This window comes from Odocoileus virginianus, chromosome 34 (assembly GCF_023699985.2).
Source record: "Odocoileus virginianus isolate 20LAN1187 ecotype Illinois chromosome 34, Ovbor_1.2, whole genome shotgun sequence".
Taxonomy (NCBI): Eukaryota; Metazoa; Chordata; class Mammalia; order Artiodactyla; family Cervidae; genus Odocoileus; species Odocoileus virginianus.
The window spans coordinates 31,067,421-31,076,077 of record NC_069707.1 but is presented as its reverse complement, the minus strand read 5'-3'; the positions used below and the strand labels follow the sequence as shown (position 1 = coordinate 31,076,077).

General features: G+C 40.1%; 1 long non-coding RNA gene across 1 annotated transcript; it reads right to left on the bottom strand.

The window, feature by feature from the left end:
- Positions 1-712: 712 nt before the first annotated feature.
- Positions 713-7,509, bottom strand: LOC110131609 (uncharacterized). Its single transcript, XR_011485674.1, has 3 exons — positions 7,254-7,509; positions 7,016-7,145; positions 713-2,225 (listed from the first exon to the last, which is right to left on the bottom strand). It is a non-coding gene; the product is annotated as an uncharacterized lncRNA (long non-coding RNA).
- Positions 7,510-8,657: the final 1,148 nt, after the last annotated feature.

Sequence of the window (8,657 nt, the reverse complement as noted above, 5' to 3'; positions counted from 1 at the left end):
ATACCCTCCACATTCTCCACACTAACCCTGTGCATTTACAAATGAGAGATGCAGTATTTGCATATGTTAGAGCAGTTACCACACAAAGACTCTTCATAGCTCTCCTCCCATAGACCCAAGTTGCACCATACTTGGATTTAGTGACAGATACTTACGTGCACCCACACAGAAGATGACCGCAACTCCCAGAGTGAGTATGCAAAATGTGCGCACTCATCCATTTCTTTTTAAGTCTTCTTAAGTTGGCTGTTTCAGCAAAGTCATGACACATCTTCTAAACAGATATGTGGGCTCTCTCTTTTTCCCCCCTCTTTGCCAGGCTAATCCTGAAAGGATGGCAGTGAATGAGGATCACTGTAGTTACCCAGAGCCCTTCCCTAAGCATGGAGGACCCCTCTCAAACACTCTTCCATAAAGGGCTAGAACCAAGATAGGCAAAGGGGCTCTGCAGACATCCATCTCTTGAAACCTAATCCAAGAAAGCAAAGGATTAGCTTCAGTGCAGATTTGGTTTCTGGTCCAGAGGCCTTCTCTGACAATGTCACTCTAAAAGCAGCATGAAGTAGTCAAAAGCCCACAAACTTTGGAATCAGAAGCTCCCTGTTTCAGATCTACGTATGTAGTAATATCAGAAGGACCTTGGATGAACATGCAGTAAATAAATCTACTGCCGTGGTGATCTTTGCAAATAAAGAAAACATTAGCTGCTGGCTATCTTTGGCAATCAATATTTTTATTTTAATTCCTCCATAATCTTGTTCCTTTGATTCTCAAAATCACATTTATGTAAAAAAATAAAATCCCCAATTCTCCATCACAGCCTAAAGACAGTCTAGAACTACAACTTGTCTTCATATCATAGTGTCTTTGTATAAGTTGTTTACATAAGGTGAACCTCAGTGTTACAATGCTGTCTCATTATTTCAAATTTTCATTATGCCAATCTACTCCATCTGTTCAATTCAAAAGAATAGAGCAATATTTTTAGCTTGCTTCTTAAGCCCTTTCTTCCCCAATTGCAGCTCATAATCTGTTAGCCAACCCTAAAATTAATTTAGTGAGTCAAGATTAGCCCTCTTCTTTCAGTGCAGCAAAATGGAGTAGACTGCAGCTAAGTTGCTTCAGTCGTGTCCGACTCTGTGTGATCCCATAGACAGCAGCCCACCAGGCTCCTCTATCCCTGGGATTCTCCAGGCAAGAATACTGGAGTGGGTTGCCATTTCCTTCTCTAATGCATGAAAGTGAAAAGTGAAAGTGAAGTCTCTCAGTCATGTCCAACTCTTCACGACCCCATGGACTGCAGCCTACCAGGCTCCTCCATCCATGGGATTTTCCAGGCAAGAGTACTGGAGTGGGTTGCCATTTCCTTCTCCAATGGAGTAGACTAGAATTTTCAAAATTAGACTATGTTGGATATAATTATAGCTATGTCTAATTTTGGTTTGAATTATTTTATAAAATGTTTGTTTCACTAAGTATCTCTTTGAGATACATCTTGATGGCACTGGGTTATGATGTGCAATGGACTTCTTACTCTGCATTCTAGTTGAAAAGAGTTTGCAAAACACAGCCCTAAAGAAACCTGACAGAAAAAGAAAATACATGGGGATTTTTAAACTTTAACCCTGTGTGCTGAGAACTAATCAATCTGTTTTATGTTTTTACCTTGCAGCTCTAATTCTGTTCTTGCCAAGACTAAACAAAGTATTCTAGGGAGGAAAGTTCAATGACAAATGTAACACTATTCCAATTAACTGAATCCAGCACAATTCTTAAAGAAATGCAATGATGACCTAGAAGACAAACTAGTAACAAAGTCATTCTTACATACTTGAGTGTTTCTACCTGTAAGAAATATTGGCCTTCTATCGCGTGCAATCCATCAAAGGCACCGCGTGCATACACTTCATCAGTTCGTTTCCCAGACATCCCATAAGTTAAGTGACAGCACAGGTCTTTCTGTCAAACTGTGTAATTTCCTGTGTTTCTCTTAGGCTTGGTGAAGGTGAACTCATCAAAATAAATCATCTCTGGAAAATTCAACTGCTTAAATGAGAATGGCTTGACACCTCTAGCGTAAGAACTCCAGTCAACAGCTGCAGGGTAACTGGGTTCTCGTTGAGGTCAAGACTTCGATTCTGAGAGCATCAGCTGGCCACTCTCTGTCTCTCTTTCCAGGTTCTAGTGATACACCTTGAGAGCCTCCAGTGCGTAGATTTCACTGCCTATGGGTTACATGAAGAAACACGAATACTGGTTTCAAATTTTGCATGGTCACAAACTAATAGAATCATTTCATAAGAAATGAAATATAAAGTTAAGAAAGCATAAGCATTTTCAAGATAAGGAAGGAAATACCTATTACACTGACCTGAGTTCAATTTGAATTTATGTCTTCCATAAGAATCTGCTTACACTGAAACTATCATTTGACTTGGATGACTTTTTTTATTTTTTTAACTTACACTCCCCTTTCTTTAGCCAACTTGACAACAAACCAAAAAGTTTCTCAGACATGAAGAGCAATTTTAAGTATCCACCAACCTACCTAATTTATTTGTGTTTGAAATTCTTCACCTGTATCAACATACGAAACAATCGAGAGAGGAGCCTTCCCTTAAACATGGATTTTCAAAGGATAAACTCTGAAAACCTGATTAAGTCTAAAGCGATTTTATCACCCCAACAGCGAGATTTATTTCAATATTACTAATGGATGGTGAATGCAACTTTCTTTAACTCTGCCTTTGCTTTTTTAATGTGACTTGAATTCTGTCTAAGTCCAATTTCCCCTCATGTGAAACTGACAATGTACTCTTTGCTTCCTTCTTCATTCCCAAGAATAACGTTCTTTAAATAATGTTGGTATAGAAACCCATAGTCTTATTAATTTTGTGACATTAAAGTTAATTAAAAAATCATTAAGGAATTTTTCCGGTGGTACAGTGGGTAAGAGTCCACCTGCAAAGCAGGGGACATGGGTTTGATCCCTGGTCTGGGAAGATGCCACATGCCTCCGAGCAACTAAACATACGCACCACAACTGCTGAAGCCCGCACGCCCCACAAGAGCATCCACTGCAATGAGAAGCTTGTGCGCCCCAGGGAAGGGTAACCCCAGCTGGCGGCAACTAGAGAAAGCCTGCTCACAGCAAGGAAGACCCAGGCCAATCAAAATAAATATATATTTAACTAATTAATTTGGAAAAAAAAAAAGAATCATTAAAGCAATGCATGGCTTGAGAGTGAAGGCATCCCAAGACTGTGGCTGCCCTTTGGGGCAGGACGCAGGGGGGGTACTGGTCCTGGGCATCTGGTGTTGTGGGTTCGGCAGCAAGCAGGTTGCCTCGCAGGGCGCGGGCCCATGCTGAATGGAAGGGGGAACGGAAGGGCCCACACTGAGAGGCGAGGCAGGGTCTTGTACAGGCCTTGGGGCAGAGGGTGCTGCCAACCCGGAACTCTTCCACCACCACCGCAGCCGGGCCTTGAGAGAGAATGTCAAAGCAAGTGAAAATGCCCAGTGTCCCAAAGGGAGTGTTGGGAGTCACATGTTCCGAATCCTTGGGAAAATCAAACTGAACTTCAGGTGCAAAAAGATTGAACTGTTAATGAAAAGGAAAGAAGGGGAAGATTGGTAAGAAAACTGGCAAATAAAAGTGATGAATATTTGCAAAGTCTTTTCTTGAGTGTATTTTAGTGTGCATATTTAAAACTATTACACATAAATTAGTGTAAATTATGCCCAGTATACCACTGTCTTGTGAGTTTTCTTACAGGCACCTCAGCTTGTCCCTTGGACTAGATCGATATCCCGGCTCCATAGGCCACTCTCTCAGGCATCATTCTGAGAGCCGCCCATGACCTTGGAGGCCAGGACCCCAGCCTACCTTTCTAGTGAAGGTCTCGCTCCTCCCACAGCCCCGCCCCTGGGAGGTCTCACCCCCTCTCGACCCCGCCCCCATCAGCCCCGCCCCTGTCATACCCCACCCCCTCGCACTGGTCTGACCACCAAAAACCCCCAAAACACTTAATTTTTCTCACAACCAATGAATCAACCAATGAGACCATATCTACAAATGATATTTAAAACATGAATATTTGTATTAAAGTCACTTGAAATTTCGAACCTCACAAATTTCTGATGGTTTTCCACTCAATTCTTTAAGGACTAACATCACCACCCATGTGAAGTTTAACACGTGTTAATAAACTAAACGTTGTCATGTCTCCCCATGGTATGGCTAGGTTTATATAAGTGAGGTGAAGTAAACTGGAACTTGGGCAATGTAATAGCTAAACCTTGTTAATTAGTAAGCCATTAGAAATTTTTCTCCAGCTTGATTATTGCTCCCAAACTCCATCTACCCAGGGTTCAAGAGTGCAGCCTTATGTTCTGCTCAGGTTTTTATTTGGCCCGATGTGTGCATATGTGCTCAGGCCACATCCCATCCCACCCCCACCACTGAGGTTCCCAAACTCTTCCATCCTCTGCTCCGGTGGAAGCCCATCCTTCATTCCCAGGAGATTGACTCAAGAGAGGCATGTGGCTCCTAGGTGGACTGAAGGAATAATAAGGTTTCTGTGGGGTTTTTAGGAAAGAGAAATTCAGTCTTCCTCTGGATTTTGTCCCTATTAGGATATGTGCTTTGTAACCAGCAGCCATGTGGCTTCTGAAAGGATAGTCAGCCAAGAGAAAGTTGGAACATTTTTACAAGGAACTAAGAGAGCTAGAGGGTTAGGGTTCAATCCCTGGTCAAGGGACTAGATCCCACATGCCCCAACTAAAGATCCTGCCTGCTGCAACGAAGATTGAAGATCATATGTGCTGCAAGTAAGACCTGGCATAGCCAAACAAATAAAAATAATAAAATAAATGTATATTCTTTAAAAAATGAATAAGTAAACTACTTAAACTGAATGAGACAATGTCCTTAGTGTACCAAGTGCAGATTCAGGAACCAAGTAGGTGCTCAATAAATAAATAATGGCCATTATGGACTTTGTAACAACAAGAAGACCGCCCAGGGACACTGGTGACTTGATTGCTTGTAGAGGCCATTCAGACTCGCCATGGTTTCTCAGGCCCCCTACAATTGATGTTGAACTAATCTTTGAATAGAAAGGACAGATTTGTGACTATTATTTCAGACCATTTCTTTTCTCTTGCCTTCAGGAAAAACAGAGTGATACTGTCAACATGCATATTCATTAAGGAAGGCCTTAATAAAACAATTATATATCTTATTTTGGTTTTCTTTTTTTTGGCTAGATAATTAGGGCACTTTAATGTTTCCTATTAGTTCCCCATGGGGAAAGCTCCAGGAAGCATGAGATGTGTCAGTGTTCTAAATGATAGTATTTAAATACACAAGGATGACTATGTGGACTTGAAATATCCCTTTTAGAGATGTGTGTGACTAGGGAAGAAATGGTGGCTTTCTTTACCAATATTAGCATTTTCTTAAATACTGGAGTTTTCCTTTCTACAACACAGAACTGAAGGCTTGCCATTTGAATGTCTACAAGACTGAATAATATTAAAGTTTCATCTGTCACCTACTTTCCCTACTTAAAATAGTTCATCAGAGACGAATTAATCAGGCTTTAGGACATCTTTCCCCTAGGAAAGTCAGTTTTGTCAGCCCAGACAAACAGAGTGTATTTCAGTCTAAGCCTCTTGAGTTATTGCAAATAATGAGTCCTTCCTGCTCTGGGAAAAGCCCCATAAACAAGCAAGCAATGAGTCATAATTACATGATTACTGTAAACAGACTGTGCAACATTTTGAGAATATTTTTCCAAAGGTGAAAATCCCAGGGTGAGACCTGACTCACATATAAGAGCTCTTATGTTGCAACATCGGACTTGGCTTTCCAATTAATTTCAAATGGTCAGAATTATTAAAGAAGTTTCTCTTTTTGTGCACTTGATAAGAGCTTTAAGCAGATGCCTGTAAATTTAAAATTAGCACATTAAATAACTTTTTAATGCATTGATTTTGCCATCATGTATGATCTATTTTAAAAAGTAAGTACACCTAGAATGATTTATTTTCATAATCTTTCTTATATTTTATGCAGATTTTCTTTCAGAAATTTATGCTCAAACTACAGCTATAAAAAATTGCTACACTTTCTTGAACGACAAGAGAGCAAAATTTCAGCGGCAACTCCTTTAAAAAAAAAAAAGTAATAGTTTGGTTTTTTTTAAGTAATAATTAACACTCAAGAGGGCACCATACTGTATAGATTCTATGTATTATTTCACTTTACATTCATTTTGTGGGGGTGGGGTGAGGTCGGGGGTGGGATTTGGCCATGCTTCGTGGCTTGTGGAATCGTAGTTCCCCTATCAGTGATGGGGAGGCCCCAGAGGGCCCCAGTCAGACCTTCGGTAGTGAAAGCTGAAAGTCCTAATCACTGGACCACCAGGAAATTCCCTACACATACATCTACTCTATAAAGTAAAGTAGGAAAGGAAATTATATCATCTCTATTTTACTTCAAGAGTTTAGGTTTTCTTTCCCACATCACTCAGCCAAGAGGTGGTAGGATATAGTCTCAGAAAAAACACCTTGTTTTCGAGCCCTGTGCAATTTCCACTCACCATACCAATGACATTGCATGCCAATATCGAAGCCTTTTGGAACATAAACGCACTCATCTTTTTACCATTCCTACAAAGGAGGCATGTATTCATGGGTGAACCCTTACTTACATCTGAGAACACAAGTCCTAGATTTCACAACTTTCTCACTTTGTTGAAAATCAGTTAATCACATCTATTATGAAATGTGTGTACACATATCATTCATCCATAAATAACCAACCAGACATCATCACAAATCACTTACCAAATAGGAGACATGCCAGATGGTGCACAATATGAAGAATTAGAGAAGTCAAAGTCCAATGCCACAGACTGTTTGTCAGCAACAATACTAGTCAAGCTTACTGAATTTGCTATGTTACAATATCACAACTTTTTGTTTAAAGGTCAAAAGGTAATGACTTTACCTCTGGGGTCTCTACATGGAATCCAGTTTGCTTCAGGGTCTGGGATATCCTCCAGATAGGGATAAATCGTCTCCCTTGTGAGGACCCAGCCATAAATTCCATCTTCTGGGGTCACAATGATATGTGCGACCTGCACAAGTAGGAGCAAAAAAAATTCTACTGAATTCGAAACACTCACAGTCTTAGGAAGTTTCAAATTTTCTTTCCAATATCCCAGCCAGTGTATCAGGGGCAATACCTGCCTGGCTGCCAGTTTAAGTGCTTTCTCTAAAACATCTATATTCTTGTTCATCAGGAGCAAAGCTGCTTCTTTTAGCATGGGTGTTTCTGTTCTGTTTGGTAATATAACAGCATGCTCAAACATTGCAGCAAGAAAAGTGTCCAGTGCACCAATTCTCAGGACAAAGGGCACCAAAATGGCCACATATTTTGGAAAATACAATATAATCATAGATAAAATTTAGTGTGTTTTGTTAAACTCAGATTCTTGTACTTTGTATAGGGCTTCCCTGGTAGCTCAGATAGATTCTTGTACTTTGTATCACCGGAAGAGCTTTTATGTTAAAGACCTGCCCATCTGCTACCACTATTTATACTATCTCAGGAATAGATTTTACAACACAGTGTTGAGAAAGGACATTGTGCAAGAAGTACATGATCAGATTGACTCTAGTGCATGATGCTACCCTTGGCACTGTTAAGAGATCTAACCAAGTCTAGAATTGGAAGTAGTGAGCCAATCTGATGAGTCCACCCCATTCCAAAACACACTTGGAGTTGAACTCTTTTCTTTTAATAAAATATTTTATGAAACTATTTCAATATTTTCAATCAAAATATTTTATTAAATGGCTCAATATCTCCATTAATAGGACCAATGCGGAATCATTGTAGTAGGAACTATCATAGCAACAATTTGTGAAAACTTACATAGTTAGCTATGACAGACACAAAACAGAGTCTGAGGCAAGCCTCAGTTTTAATAGAGCTCCCAAAATAACAGGAGAGAGCATTTGCATACTTGCTAATGACGGAACTCAATGTTTATGACCAGTGGCCCTAAGTGTTTGCATTATAAGACGCTATCAGCAGCAACCACAGTTGCCAGTTTCTCTTGGAAAGCCTGCCGAGCAGTCTGAAATATTGGAACTTTACCTGAACACTGTGTAAAAACATAGATAGATGACAAAATGGTCAGGGATGGTGAGTGCCCACCTGGCTGAGTCTCTGGTCCTCTCTGGAACCCAGCCAATGCTGTGAAGTTTATGCGCAGAAACCAAAGAGCTAGGCTTTGGGGGCATACAATTTATTCATCTTTATAGGATCTGCTCACTTTTCAAGGGAGGCCCTCTTCCCTGAATACTTATACATGACTCAAAATCTAATCTTCAGGAGGTTTTTTCCTTGTGCTTCATCTGAGGTAGGGAAACTGGAGAGTTTTGGATATTTGTGTCTTTTTTTGTTTCTTTGGTTGCTTCAGTTCTATTGTAAACCCTGTAATTGGAGTAACCTTTTTTCATTATCAGAATATGCCTTCATTTCCCCAGATCCCCTACTGAGTTTCCATGTGACTTTATGTCCTGAAATAATAATATCAATCAGGTGCAAATTCATTTCAGAAAAACAAAATCAAGAAGAGTAT